We start from the raw sequence: 16,302 nt of genomic DNA, 5'->3' as shown, positions 1-16,302 counted from the left end.
ACCCTGGGCCTGTTCTCAGCTTCTTAGCCTCCCTCAGTGCCATAACCCCTCTGCAGCCCGTGCTTTGGCCCTCCTGCACAGCGCTCTGTGGCTCCGGCCGGACACTTGGCGGCCATCTTGCTACACCCGGGGGATCTCCTGCCTCCTCTGCACTTGCTCCGGACTCCTTCTAAGGACACCCTGGCCTGCCCGCAGTGCTGGGCATCAGCCTCCACTTCCAGACCTTTTGTGGCCTTCCTCCCTGACTCCGGTGCCACGTGCAGTGTCCATCTTGCTCCACCCAGCCGTACTGTGCACAATCCTGATCCCCCTGACTCCTCCCCTTGTAGCTCACTGCCACCAGAGCTGCCCCCCCGGCTGGACTGCCGCCCGCAACATCTACAACTGAGGCTCCGCCCCCCTTTTTTTTGGATTCACCAGGACATTGTCCGCACTGCCAGCCTTGCACGTAGCAGCCATATTACTACGCCATAATACCAACTGCTGGCCCTCCTGTCTCCACAGTCCCCGTCTCTTGCTTTGCTCTGGCTACAGAGATCTGCTGCCGGTCGAGAGCCCTGTGATGCCTTCAAAGAAGCCTCCAAAGACTGTGCAACAGCCCAGGACACCGGCTGCAGCCCCATCCCCCCGCGGGGACCCCGCCTTACTCCAGAAACTGCAGGCCTTGTTGGTTGACATGGAGGACGGTCCCCCGGCTGACATTCCCACGCCCTCCTCACCCCAGCCTCCCACAGGTGACACCAACATGATCTTAGCAGCAATCGAAAGCAGCAGGACATCTCTATTGGTACGGATCGATCACCTGGCAGAGGAGTGCAACCTTATCCGCAACGATCTGGATAAAATACGGGGGCGTCTCTCGGAATCTGAACACCGGATCTCGGAGGTGGAGGATCGAACGGGACAACATGCCGACCAACTCACCGACCTACACAACACGATTAAAGCTTTAGTGGCGAAGTCAGATGATGCCGAAAACCGAATGCGTCGTAACAATGTTCGGGTCCTGGGCCTTCCTGAAGGATCGGAGGGAGACCACCCGGCAGACTTTGCAGAAACCTTCTTCAAAGATCTACTTGGTCTGACCGATATCCCCCCTACGTATGTGGCAGAACGTGCTCATCGGGTTCCGATGGGTCGACCTATCTCGGGTGCACCCCCACGTGCCTTCCTGGTGCGTTTCCTCAACTACCGTGATCGAGATCGCATACTCGCTGAGGCCAGGAAGCACCCGAATCTGCAATATGGTAATGCACGCATCATGCTGTTCCCCGATTTCTCCCCGGATCTACAGAGAAGACGACAGACCTTCACTGATGTTCGGCGCAGACTACGAGACCGCAACATTAAATATGGAATGCTCTATCCTAGTCGCCTGCGGGTCCAGCACGAGGGCACTGTCAAATTTTTCGACACGCCGGCCGAGGCGGATGCCTGGCTTACTGGGCTGTGCTGAGGTGGCGTGTATTACTCCATCGTGGGGGCCCGGGGGTTGTCTGGGGCTCACTGGGGGAAGGCAATGAACATGAATGGACACACTGAACTCTTATGTTATTTCAGGCCCAAGTATCGGCCCATCATCCTTACATGTCTGCGAACTCCTATGTTGAGTGAGCTATCCACACGGAACTTTACAAGATAAGTTGTTGCTCCCCCCCCTTCTGGCTTGTCTCGGTGACGATTGTAGCTGTGCCTGGGATATACCTCTCCATCCCGGCTGGAATACACCGTGGAAGCTATATTTCCCCCTTGTTTTGGGGGGGTTTGTATTTTGTTTTCTGTTCCCCTTCTTCTCCCTTTTTTTTTTGTTCTCTAAGTCGCACTCGAGGTACTCGGGTTAGCACGGAGTGTTGCTGCTAACCTGCAGCGGACTTCCCCCTGGAGGACTTTTACACGTTCTTACACGCGGCATTGCACTGTTGCCGTGCACAGTTTAAGGGGTTAAATTGTTATTTTTTGGGTATAGGCCCGATCTGATCGCTCCCCAGTTTCCAGGGATGCCACCAGATATGGGCAGGGTTGACCCCTGGCGGTCACCAAGGGTACTTTTGTTTTTTGTCTATGTATTTACTTTTTTGTTTGTATGGTTAATGTTTGGTCATGACTCTTTCTACAATGGGCTCTCTGGGTCTAGGCGGCTCTTGGTACATGATATTAACACCCATGGGCGTCTCCTTGCAATATTAACGGAACCATCTGATGGCCACACGTGACATGTCCTCTTTTAATATCCTATCCTGGAATGTCCGGGAGCTCAATTCTAAATTTAAAAGAGCAGTTCTGTTTAAATATCTTAAATTGCACTCCCCCCATATGATACTGCTCCAGGAGACACACCTCATGGGCAGCAAACTGTTGGCACTAAAGAAGCCGTGGATCCAGAGAGCCTTTCATGCCTCCTATTCTACCTATGCCAGGGGGGTCTCGGTGCTGATCAGCAAATCCTTTCCCTGTGCAGTGGAGCAGATTCACACCGACTCTCAGGGCAAATACGTGATAGTAGTTTTCACAGTTTGGGGTACGAGATATATTGTGGTAAATGTATACCTGCCTCCTCCCTTTTCAGCATCCACCTTATACACTATCCTGGAAAAGGTTACTCCATACTGCCCCGCTAGGCTGCTACTTATGGGCGATTTTAACGCTATTCTAGCCCCAGACTTATACAGGCCGGTCCCCCCCAAACAATGATCCTCAGACCTACCCAATTGGGCACAGGCCATGGGAGTGACGGAGGTCTGGAGGTGGAAACACCCCTCGACTAGGGCCTACTCCTGCTTTTCCACCACCTATAAAACGTCCTCACGCATCGACTTAGCTTTTGCCAATCCAGCCATGCTATCATACGTGCTAGACGCCACGTATTTGCCCAGCGGGCTGTCGGACCACTGCCCCCTCCTCCTTAATGTCCGCTCCCCCACTTCCCGAACCTCAGCCCTTTGGCGCCTGGGAACCCACTGGCTCTCCCACGCCGATTTGACCAACACTATCCCGCCCGCCTTGCCGAATACTGGCAAATTAATGCAGGGTCCTCCTCCCCAGGGGTTACTTGGGACGCATTCAAGGCCTTCAGTAGAGGTCATTATATTTCCTCCATAGCTGGGATCCGTAGAGAGCAAGCTGCCACCACGACTGAGCTACAGAGCAAGGTAGATACCCAGACTGAGGCCTACACAGCTGACCCCACCGACTCTAGTTTTGAAGCCCTTAATGCGGCGAAACGAGAATTACACCTCCACCTCACAGAGCTTACCAGACTGGATCTTTACCGCAATAAGCAAAGATTTTTCGAGCAGGGGGACCGGAACGGTCGCCTCCTGGCAATGTTAGCTCAACACGACCTGCCCATGACGGTGATACTAGGGTGTGGTGTCCCCTTCGGGTGAATCGGTCTCCTCTCTCCCAGACATATTGGACGCATTTCGGCAATACTATGGTTCCCTTTATACCTCTGTGCTTCCCTCGGATCTCATGCCACAGGACCTGGCGCCTTGGCTGGACCCCCTGGCACTCGGCTGGCTCTCGGACGCCGAGAGAGAAAATTTGGTGAAGCCCATTACCCCGGAGGAGGTACAGAGGGCAATTTGCTCCTTTCCTGCAGGAAAATCCCCGGGTCCAGATGGTCTCCCTATGGAGTTCTACAAAACCCACGGGGCCCTTCTTGCCCCCCAGCTGGCCCAGCTCTATACTCACTGTCTGGCAGAGGGCACCCTTCCCACCTCCATGAGCCATGCACACATAATACTAATCCATAAAGCCCCTAAGGACCCCACATCCTGCGCCTCATATAGGCCTATCGCCCTCCTAAATGCAGACTTCAAAATCCTTACCAAATTGCTCACTACGAGACTACAGCCCCTACTGCCATCTGTGATAGAGACGGACCAGACCAGTTTTATGCCTAATAGAGCCACTGACATCAACTTAAGACGCCTGTTTACCAACATCCATGCACAACACTTCAATGAGGGTTCCCGGGTGGTGGCCTCCCTGGACATAGAGAAGGCCTTCGACACTGTGGAGTGGCCTTTTCTGTGGGAAGTCCTCCATAGAATGGGGTTCCCCTTGGTATTTATTGCGTGGTTACAGACGCTCTACCAGCACCCCACATCAGCCATTAAGCTGGGGGGGGGTCTCTCACGGTCCTTCCCTCTGTCCAGGGGCACGAGACAGGGCTGCCCTCTTTCTCCGGCCCTGTTCGCCATCGCAATGGAACCCCTGGCGGAGGCCTTACGTACCTCCCTGCACATTAGGGGCCTGCGTGTTGGCTGGCTGGAGGAGAGGGTCACCCTGTATGCGGGCGACCTCCTTCTCTTCCTTAACGACGCAGACTCCTCTCTCAGAGGGGCATTACAAATTCTGAACTCATTCTCCACGATCACGGGCCTTAAGGTTAACTGGTCAAAATCACTTCTGTTCCCTATAGACCCAGCAGCCAGTGACACCGCCCCCCCCCCCCCCGATATACCTCTACAGTGGGTGGAGAGCTTCAAGTACCTTGGGGTGGTGGTCTCGAGGCAGGCTTCGGACTTCTTACCTCTGAATCTAGAGACAGGTTACCTCTGAATCTAGAGTTCAGGAGACACGGCTGCGACTGAAGGCATGGGAATCTCTACCCCTATCATTGCTAGGGCGGATAAACCTGATAAAAATGAAAATCCTGCCCAAATTTCTCTACCTACTTCGCCAATCCCCACAATGGATCCCTAAATCATTTTTCTCCCGACTGCATAGCCTTTTTACCTCCTTTATCTGGGGGGGCCAGTCCCCCAGGTATGGATGGTAAACGCTTACGCGTCAGTCCTCCCAGGGAGGACTGGCGTGCCCTGACCTGTACAAATATTTTTTAGCCACCCAGCTGGTTACTGCGGCTTGGTGGCTCACTCCTGATAGGACGAACCCTGCCACCTTGGTTGAGGCGGCGGTGGTGAAGTCACTGGAAGCGCTGAAATTTTTACTGTATCGTGGCCCAAAAGCAACATACCCGCTGACCCCCTCCATGCGCACCACGTTGCGTGCATGGGGGGCAGGACTTAAACTTGAAAAATACCCTGCCAATGCACTTTCTCCAGCTGCCCCCTTGTGGTTGAACCCCACCCTAGAGCAGTTTTACAAACTACCTGAACCCCATGCTTGGACTAAGTTTAACGTTAAAACAGCGGACCAAATAATTTCCGACCAATCGCTGGCCCCATTCCCCAAGTTGATTTCTGACTTCAACGTCCCGCAGAGCTATTTTTTTAGATATCTACAACTCTCCCATGCCTTCAGATGCCAGTTCTCCGGGTCTCCCCCCCAGGTTGTCCAGTCCGGACCTCCTCACGTCCAGATGTGAAAATAAGCCCACCTCGAAACTTTACTCCCATTTGATAACGACCTCCCTCCCTACCTTGGGAAAACTCAGAGACAAATGGGTGCGCGACATTCCCACCTTTGATAATGATGATTGGGATGACATGTGGGACTTCCCTTTCAGATCCCTGGTCTCCCTGAGAGACCGGCTAATACAGTTTAAGATGGTCCACCGAGCATATTTCACCCCATATAGATTGCACAAAATGAACCCTGCTTCCCCCCCGGGGTGTTGGCGTTGTGGGACAATACCGGGGGACTTCACTGATATTTTTTGGACCTGCCCGGCCATTGTCGACTATTGGAAGGAGATACTGAGGGTCATTGCACAGGCCACCTCCATATCGCTCCAGCCCTCCATAGAAATTTGCATACTGGGCCTGATAGATCATATTATTCCCACTGTGGCGCGACGCACCCTGGTTGGGCTTCTCCTGTTCTATGCCCGCAAGGTCATAGCCCTCAGCTGGCGTAAGCCAACTCCTCCTTCTCTCTCCCTGTGGAAAAAATTGGTCAACGGCAGCATGCCTCTTTACAAAGACTGCTATGTTAATAGGGGTTGCCCGCAAAAATATGACAAGGTCTGGTCCAGCTGGCTGGCCGACGCCTCCACAGCCTCTGACCCGCAGCCTACTTAACAAGTTACCTTTTGCTAGTAAACTGGAAACTGCACCAGTGAAAATGTTGTTTGTCTGAGTAGCATGTTTTAACTCCAAGTTGTCCTGCTGCACATGGAGTCAGCTATCTGTGGCCAATGAGGTGCCTTAGACTCTCCGTCATATTCTGTATGTACCAAACTGTCTTGTATTACAACTCTGTATACACCACACCTGTAACTGTAGTCGTGACCAATGTATGTGTTCTTTTTTGTTTGTTAGTTTGCTTGCTGTTGTTTACTGCCTAAATCTTAATAAAAAGATTTGCAAAAAAAAAGAAAGGGTATACAGAGAGGCTCGTGAATGCAGAAGACGGGCTTGTTTATACAGAGAGGCTAAAGTGTACAAAACACAGGCTAGTGTATATAGATAGGCTAGATTATACAGAACAACGTCCTAGGTATGCAGAGATGGAGGCTAAGGTATACAGAGAGAGAGGCTAGAGTATGCATACTTGCTAGTGTATACAGACGGACTAGTGTATACAGAAGACCTTTCTAGTTTATACAGAGAGGCTAATGTGTACAAAAGACAGGCTAGTTTATACAAATAGGCTAGATTATAGATAAGAAAGTCCTGGGTATGCAGAGATGGAGGCTAGGGTATACAGAGAGAGAGGCTGGGTTACACAAAGGCTAGTGTATGCAGACTTGCTAGTGTATACAGACGGACTAGTTAAGACTAGATAATGTATAAAGAGATGCTAGTGTATACAAAAGACAACCAAGAGTAGACAGTGAGGCTCGTGCATACAGAGGAACGGCTACAGAGAGGCTAATTTGTACAAAAGACAGGCTAGTTTATACAGATAGGCTAGATTATACAGAAAAACTTCCTGGGTATGCAGATATGGAGGCTAGGGTATACAGAGAGAGAGGCTGAGTTACACAGACTTGCTAGTGTATACAGACGGAATAGTGTATACAGAAGACCGGCTAGTTTATACAGAGAGGCTAATGTGTACACAAGACAGGAAGGTTAAACAGAGGTAGAGGCTTTTTTACACAGAGAGGCTAGTGTATGCAGACTTGCTAGAGTATACAGACAGACTAGTGTATACAGAGAGGCTATTTTATACAGAGAGACTAGGGAAAACAGAGAGGCTAGTGTACAGAGACAAGCTGACAGTGAGGCTGGGGTATAAAGAGAAGCTAGGTTATACAGTAGACAGGCTAGTTTATATAAACAACAAAATTGGGTAAACAGAATACAGGCTGGGGTATAATGAGAGGCAAGATTATACAGAGAGGATAGGGTACACAGAGAGGCTAGTGTATAAAGACGTATACACGAGACCTGGGTATACCGAGAGACTAGGTGTATAAAAGACAAGCTAGACCGCCTGGGGTATACAGTGAGGCTATTATAATTGGAATGAGGCTGGGGTAATAAGAATGGTTCGGGTATACGGCGAAGTACAGCCTAGAAAAGAAACAGAAAACAGAAAAGTCAAACAAGGTAATACAGATAGGCTAATGTTATTCCCCTGAGCCTAGTGTATACAGAGAGGCTAGTGTGTACAGATAGGCTTGTGTATACAGAAGACAGTCTGGGGAATTCAGTGAGGCTAGTGTATGCAGAGAGGCTGGGACACCGAGACTATTGTAAAAAGAAGGCAGGCTAGTGTATATAGATTATGGGCACGGAGAGATTATTGTATACAGAAAGGCTAGCGTGTAAAGAAGACATGACTTTATTTTTTGCTAATGCAACTACTTCTGAATCATGTAAAGCGTTACAGTGCTTTTTTCATTCTTTGGTGCTGTTAAAAGTTCAGTGGTGTGTTGTCAGTGGTGATATCAATGTGACAGTTAATGTGGAGAACTACAAATATACAAAATAGAGCAAAAAAGTGCTAAGTTTATTTTGTTAAGTCATTGACTGATAGACGTTAAGTAATTGGCCATTATTGGTTTGGCAGTACATTGTTTTTTGTTGTTCTGGTAGCACTGAGAAGATGTTAGATGAGTGATACTATTGCAGAGATACCGGCTAATATCTTAATATGTGCTGCGTGTAAGGTAGAAATAAGATGGTTTTGTGTGAGTTGGTTTACCAGGATTTAGAGATAGTAATGTGTTTATTCTAATAATAAATATAGCAAAATTACTCAGATTAATATTGAGACAGATATACAGGTCGGGTTTAAGTGGAAATACACGAAATAACAGCAACGACGTGTGTAGGTTTTTATCAATCAGGTTCATTACGTGTCTTTAATCATGTAGTGAATATCCCCCACATATAGCATGAGAATGAGAAAGGATAATAACTGGCAGAGGATGACATGGCAAAAAGACAAACTGCATTAGAAATGTGAAAGTGAATTAGAGATGAAATGTCAATCCCCATTGGTTACTTACAGGTAACCATTAATACAGTTAACACGGCTACGTACAGAAAAGTGTGAGCTAAGCAGCTAAATATTACTTAATATTACAGAGATTAAGTATTGAAGTTGAAAAGAGATTTGAAGCGTTAGTAGCCTCAAAATGACTGAGAAATCATTTCATTACTCTAAAATGTAAAAGTTATCCCGGTAGCACTGATTGGACTGATATTAGATGAGTGATCGTTGTAGTACAAATTCAGTTTCCTATAGCAGAGACTGTTTTCCGTTTCTACTGGTTATCGGCATAATGTAACAGTAACCCTGAACATTAATAGTGATAGACATTAGGATGTATGCTTGATGCTTTATTACAGAAATGCAAGGGTGTACAGAGAAGCTGGTATATATAGAAGACTACAGCATACAGAAGAAAGGCTAGTGAATACAGAATACAGACTCATGTATGCAGATAGGCTTGAGTATACACAGAGAGGCTAGTTTAAAGAGAGGCTAGTATATACCAAGATGTTAGTGTATACAGATAGGACAGTGCATACAGAGAGGCTCGTGAATGCAGAAGACGGGCTTGTTTATACAGAGAGGCTAAAGTGTACAAAACACAGGCTAGTGTATATAGATAGGCTAGATTATACAGAACAACGTCCTAGGTATGCAGAGATGGAGGCTAAGGTATACAGAGAGAGAGGCTAGAGTATGCATACTTGCTAGTGTATACAGACGGACTAGTGTATACAGAAGACCTTTCTAGTTTATACAGAGAGGCTAATGTGTACAAAAGACAGGCTAGTTTATACAAATAGGCTAGATTATAGATAAGAAAGTCCTGGGTATGCAGAGATGGAGGCTAGGGTATACAGAGAGAGAGGCTGGGTTACACAAAGGCTAGTGTATGCAGACTTGCTAGTGTATACAGACGGACTAGTTAAGACTAGATAATGTATAAAGAGATGCTAGTGTATACAAAAGACAACCAAGAGTAGACAGTGAGGCTCGTGCATACAGAGGAACGGCTACAGAGAGGCTAATTTGTACAAAAGACAGGCTAGTTTATACAGATAGGCTAGATTATACAGAAAAACTTCCTGGGTATGCAGATATGGAGGCTAGGGTATACAGAGAGAGAGGCTGAGTTACACAGACTTGCTAGTGTATACAGACGGAATAGTGTATACAGAAGACCGGCTAGTTTATACAGAGAGGCTAATGTGTACACAAGACAGGAAGGTTAAACAGAGGTAGAGGCTTTTTTACACAGAGAGGCTAGTGTATGCAGACTTGCTAGAGTATACAGACAGACTAGTGTATACAGAGAGGCTATTTTATACAGAGAGACTAGGGAAAACAGAGAGGCTAGTGTACAGAGACAAGCTGACAGTGAGGCTGGGGTATAAAGAGAAGCTAGGTTATACAGTAGACAGGCTAGTTTATATAAACGACAAGATTGGGTAAACAGAATACAGGCTGGGGTATAATGAGAGGCAAGATTATACAGAGAGGATAGGGTACACAGAGAGGCTAGTGTATAAAGACGTATACACGAGACCTGGGTATACCGAGAGACTAGGTGTATAAAAGACAAGCTAGACCGCCTGGGGTATACAGTGAGGCTATTATAATTGGAATGAGGCTGGGGTAATAAGAATGGTTCGGGTATACGGCGAAGTACAGCCTAGAAAAGAAACAGAAAACAGAAAAGTCAAACAAGGTAATACAGATAGGCTAATGTTATTCCCCTGAGCCTAGTGTATACAGAGAGGCTAGTGTGTACAGATAGGCTTGTGTATACAGAAGACAGTCTGGGGAATTCAGTGAGGCTAGTGTATGCAGAGAGGCTGGGACACCGAGACTATTGTAAAAAGAAGGCAGGCTAGTGTATATAGATTATGGGCACGGAGAGATTATTGTATACAGAAAGGCTAGCGTGTAAAGAAGACATGACTTTATTTTTTGCTAATGCAACTACTTCTGAATCATGTAAAGCGTTACAGTGCTTTTTTCATTCTTTGGCGCTGTTAAAAGTTCAGTGGTGTGTTGTCAGTGGTGATATCAATGTGACAGTTAATGTGGAGAACTACAAATATACAAAATAGAGCAAAAAAGTGCTAAGTTTATTTTGTTAAGTCATTGACTGATAGACGTTAAGTAATTGGCCATTATTGGTTTGGCAGTACATTGTTTTGTGTTGTTCTGGTAGCACTGAGAAGATGTTAGATGAGTGATACTATTGCAGAGATACCGGCTAATATCTTAATATGTGCTGCGTGTAAGGTAGAAATAAGATGGTTTTGTGTGAGTTGGTTTACCAGGATTTAGAGATAGTAATGTGTTTATTCTAATAATAAATATAGCAAAATTACTCAGATTAATATTGAGACAGATATACAGGTCGGGTTTAAGTGGAAATACACGAAATAACAGCAACGACGTGTGTAGGTTTTTATCAATCAGGTTCATTACGTGTCTTTAATCATGTAGTGAATATCCCCCACATATAGCATGAGAATGAGAAAGGATAATAACTGGCAGAGGATGACATGGCAAAAAGACAAACTGCATTAGAAATGTGAAAGTGAATTTGAGATGAAATGTCAATCCCCATTGGTTACTTACAGGTAACCATTAATACAGTTAACACGGCTACGTACAGAAAAGTGTGAGCTAAGCAGCTAAATATTACTTAATATTACAGAGATTAAGTATTGAAGTTGAAAAGAGATTTGAAGCGTTAGTAGCCTCAAAATGACTGAGAAATCATTTCATTACTCTAAAATGTAAAAGTTATCCCGGTAGCACTGATTGGACTGATATTAGATGAGTGATCGTTGTAGTACAAATTCAGTTTCCTATAGCAGAGACTGTTTTCCGTTTCTACTGGTTATCGGCATAATGTAACAGTAACCCTGAACATTAATAGTGATAGACATTAGGATGTATGCTTGATGCTTTATTACAGAAATGCAAGGGTGTACAGATAAGCTGGTATATATAGAAGACTACAGCATAAATGCAAGGGTGTACAGATAAGCTGGTATATATAGAAGACTACAGCATACAGAAGAAAGGCTAGTGAATACAGAATACAGACTCATGTATGCAGATAGGCTTGAGTATACACAGAGAGGCTAGTTTAAAGAGAGGCTAGTATATACCAAGATGTTAGTGTATACAGATAGGACAGTGCATATAGAGAAACTAGTGTGTACATAAAACAGGCAAAGCTGACAGTGTATACAGAAGACTGGGTAGTATACAGAGAATCTAGTGGGTACAGAAGACAGGCTGGTGTATACAGAGGTGTTAGTTTATACAGAGAGACTATTGTTCTAATGCTCTATTTTGCATATTTGTAATTCTCCACATCAACTGTCACATTGATATAACCACTGACCACACACCATTCTGACTTATTTTGCTTTATTTATTATTAGAAATACTATCTCAAAATCCGGTTAAATCTATTCACTTTGATGAGGTCTACCGCTAATTGTACGGTAATGCAAAATTTTCACAAAACCATCCATTTGCTACCAGACAAGATGTACATACGAAGAGCAATGTAAATATCGCTCGCTAAACAGTTTTATGGCTTTTCTGACATTAACTGAGTATCTCTGACTTTAACTGAGTATCTCTCTGCACTAGGATTGTAATAATAATAATAATAATAGAATTGTGTAATGCAAAGATCAACTAGTCTAATATAAGCTTTCTCAATGGTACCGACTTATCCTTTAAATTTAGACTAACGAAACAATTTTCGGCCATGCTCAAACTAAGCTTTCAATCTCCTACCGTTGAAACAGCGATACTTCCTCCCTGCAACATTAAGCCATTTAAATGTCCTATTGGTCGCCTATATTATACAACTCTCTGAAAAGCATATATATAGCGAATAAAACTAGTCTTACATCTTAATAAAACAGTTTTATTGCTCAACCAGTATCAGCTGTCATGACACAAGCAAATAAACGTTTTTATTTCACTGTTTGACTCTCTTTTCTGTATTACTTCTCCACCCTAACTGTCACAGTTAAAACACAGTGACAAAACATTCCTTTTTACCGCAGCAAAATCTGAGAAAAGCAGTGTAAGCCGTCTTTCTGCCATATGCTTCAGAAAATTAATGTACCGCTTTAAAATCCATATCAATGCCACATACTAATGTAAACCATCATACAATTTTAACATTTACTGATATTAGATTACGATTATACTAGTGGAAAAGGACCGTGTAATGGAACTGTCAAATTAATCATAATCTCATTGATTAATAATCTCATCAATCAGACGAGATAACACATCTGATAAATTTACGATTTTCTCAACGATTTACTCAACGATTTAAACTTAGATTTTTTCAAGCTAAATCAATTTAATCTTAAATAATTTATACTATATTCTACTGTACTCTTAAATAATGTACTGTTTTTCTGTATTTTAGCCGTGCTCATATTTCGTGTTATGTTGCAACCATCTAATCTCATTGCTATTCCGACATTCTGCCTTAATGATACTTTGCAACTATCCCTTGATCCCTTTTGTGTATTCACTTTATCTCGACCTATATATACTGCCTCAATATTTTCCTAATTTGTTTTGCTATACTTATTATTCTATTATAGAGATTACTATCTCTAAATCGTTGTAAACCTAACCATAGTTACAATGTCTACAGCTAATTTTACGTTAACGCAAAATTCACACAAAACCATCTTTTAAAAACGTTTTACACACTGCACATTAAGAGTAATGCATCCATCTCTCGTTACCTCTATGAAATGGGATTCTCTTTCTGACTCTATTTTGTGTATTACTTCTTCTCCACATTAACTGTCACACTGATAACCTTTTGTAACACATAACACTGGCAATATATTTTTTAACAGCAGCAAAATGTGAGAAAAGCAGTGGGACGGTTTACTTGATGTAGTAGTGGTTGCAGTAGCAAAGGATAGCAATAAAGCTTGATTACATTTAATAACACATAATGCCACTATTTTACATTCACATCAAGCATACATCCTAATGTCTATCACTATTAATGTTCAGGGTTACTGATATGCCGATAACCATTAGAAACGGAAAACAGTCAGTGTAAGCCGTCTTCGTGCGTAACAAAATTTATGGAACGATTTACACGTTGGAATTTTCAAGCTACAACAATTGACTCTTAAACAATGTATACCCTTTAGCTGCTTAGCTCACGCTTTGCTGTATGTAGCCGCGTTAACTGTATTAATGGTTACATGTAAGTAACCAATGGGGATTGACATTTCAATTCTATCTCACATCGCTAATGCAATTTGTCTCTTTGCCATGTCATACTTTGCCAGTTATTACACTTTCTCATCCTTAAAGACACGTAAGGATCCTGAAAAAAGATAGAAACCTAGTCACGTCGTTGCTGATATTTCATGATTACAGCAATCATCTCATCTAATTGCTATTCCGACATTCTACCTTGGTATCACTTTGCAACGCTCTATTGAACAATGTAAAGGTAAGCTAGATACTTTGTATATTTCCACTTAAACTCGACCTGTATATACTGTCTCAATATTATCCTTTCTAATTTTGCTAAATTCGATTATAGAGTTTGCTATGTCTAAATCCAGGTTACCTACTCACCTTTATTACGTATTCTGCAAATTTTAAGACAATACAAAACAATCTTATTGCTTCTTTACACGCCGCACATATTAGGAGTAATACAATGCTACCGATGTGAACAGTTTAATTGCTCTTCTCACCTTTATCTGGTATCTCTCTGCTATAGGAAACTGAATTTGTACTACAACGATCACTCATCTAATATCAGTCCACTCTGTGCTACCGGGATAACTTTTTGATCTCTTTTTAACTGCAATACTTAATCTCTGCAATATTAAGTAATATTTTGCTGCTTAGCTCACACTTTGCTGTACGTAGCCGTGTTAACTGTATTAATAGTTACCTGCAAGTAACCAATGGGGATTGACATTTCATCTCTAATTCACATTCACATTTCTAATGCAGTTTGTCTTTTTGCCATGTCATCCTATGCCAGTTATTATCCTTTCTCATCCTTATGCTCTATTTGGGGTATATTCACTACATGATTAAAGACACGTAATGAACCTGATTGATAAAAACCTAAACACGTCGTTGCTGTTATTTCGTGTACTTCCACTTAAACCCGACCTGTATATACTGTCTCAATATTAATCTGAGTAATTTTGCTATATTTATTATTAGAATAAACACATTACTATCTCTAAATCCTGGTAAACCTACCTTACACGCAGCACATATTAAGATATTAGCCGGTATCTCTCTGCAAAAGTAAACGTAATGTGTAGATCACTCATCTAATATCAGTCTTCTCAGTGCTACCAGAACAAAATAAACAATGTACTGCCAAACCAATAACGGCCAATTACTTAACGTCTATCAGTCAATGACTTAACAAAATAAACTTAGCACTCTTTTGCCCTATTTTGCATATTTGTAGTTCTCCACATTAACTGTCACATTGATATCACCACTGACAACACACCACTGACCTTTTAACAGCACCAAAGAATGAAAAAAGCATGAATGAAAAAAGCGCTTTACATGATTCAGAAGTAGTTGCATTAGCAAAAAATAAAGTCCTGTCTTCTTTACACGCTAGCTTTTCTGTATACATTAATCTCTCCGTGCCCATAATCTATATACACTAGCCTGCCTTCTTTTTACAAATAGTTTCGTTGTCCCAGCCTCTCTGCATACAATAGCCTCACTGAATTCCCCAGACTGTCTTCTGTATACACAAGCCTATCTGTACACATTAGCCTCTCTGTATACACTAGCCATTCTTCTGTATACACTAGGCTCTATTATCTATCCTATCTGTATACACTAGCCGGTCTTCTGTAGACATTAGCCTCCCTGTATAAACTAGCTGGTCTACTGTATACACTAGTCCGTCTGTATACACTAGCAAGTCTGCATACACTAGCCTCTCTGCATACCCAGCACGTTCTTATCTATCATCTAGCCTCTCTGTATACACTAGCCATTCTTTTGTATACACTAGGCTCTATTATCTATCCTATCTGTATACACTAGCCTGTCTTTTGTACTCATTAGCCTCTCTGTATAAACTAGCCGGTCCTCTGTATACTCTAGTCCGTCTGTATACACTAGAGAGGCTTGGTTACACAGACTTGCTAGTGTATACAGACGTATTAGTGTATACTGCATACTCTAGCCACTCTGTGTAACACAGTCTCTCTCTGGGTACCCTAGCCTCCATCTGTGCATACCCAGGACCTTCCTCTGTATAATCTAGCCTATCTGTATACACTAGCCTGTCTTTTGTACAAATTAGCCTCTCTGTAGCCGTTCCGCGGCTTCCGCGCACGAGCCTCACTGTCTACTCTTGGTTGTCTTTTGTACACACTAGCATCTCTTTATACATTATCTCTCTGTATACCCAAGCCTCTCTGTATATACTAGTCCGCCTGCATACACTAGCAAGTCTGCATACACTAGCCTCTCTTTGTAACCCAGCCTCTCTCTCTGTATACCCTAGCCTCCATCTCTGCATACCCAGGACGTTCTTCTCTATTATCTATCCTATCTGTATACACTAGCCGGTCTTCTATAGACATTAGCCTCCCTGTATAAACTAGCTGGTCTACTGTATACACTAGTCCGTCTGTATACACTAGCAAGTCTGCATACACTAGCCTCTCTGTATACCCTAGGTTCCATCTCTGCATACCCAGCACGTTCTTATCTATCATCTAGCCTATTTGTATACACTAGCCTGTCTTTTGTACACATTAGCCTCTCTGTATAAACTAGAAAGGTCTTCTGTATACACTAGTCCATCTGCATACACTAGCAAGTATGCGTACTCTAGCCTCTCTCTCTGTATACCTTAGCCTCCATCTCTGCATACCCAAGACGTTCTTC

The sequence above is a fragment of the Lithobates pipiens genome, unplaced genomic scaffold, assembly GCF_037356315.1.
Source record: "Lithobates pipiens isolate NorthernLeopardFrog02 unplaced genomic scaffold, aLitPip1_a1.2 Scaffold_10, whole genome shotgun sequence".
In the NCBI taxonomy this organism is placed as follows: domain Eukaryota; kingdom Metazoa; phylum Chordata; class Amphibia; order Anura; family Ranidae; genus Lithobates; species Lithobates pipiens.
The sequence above is the reverse complement of the archived record's forward strand: the minus strand, read 5'-3'. Positions refer to the sequence as shown.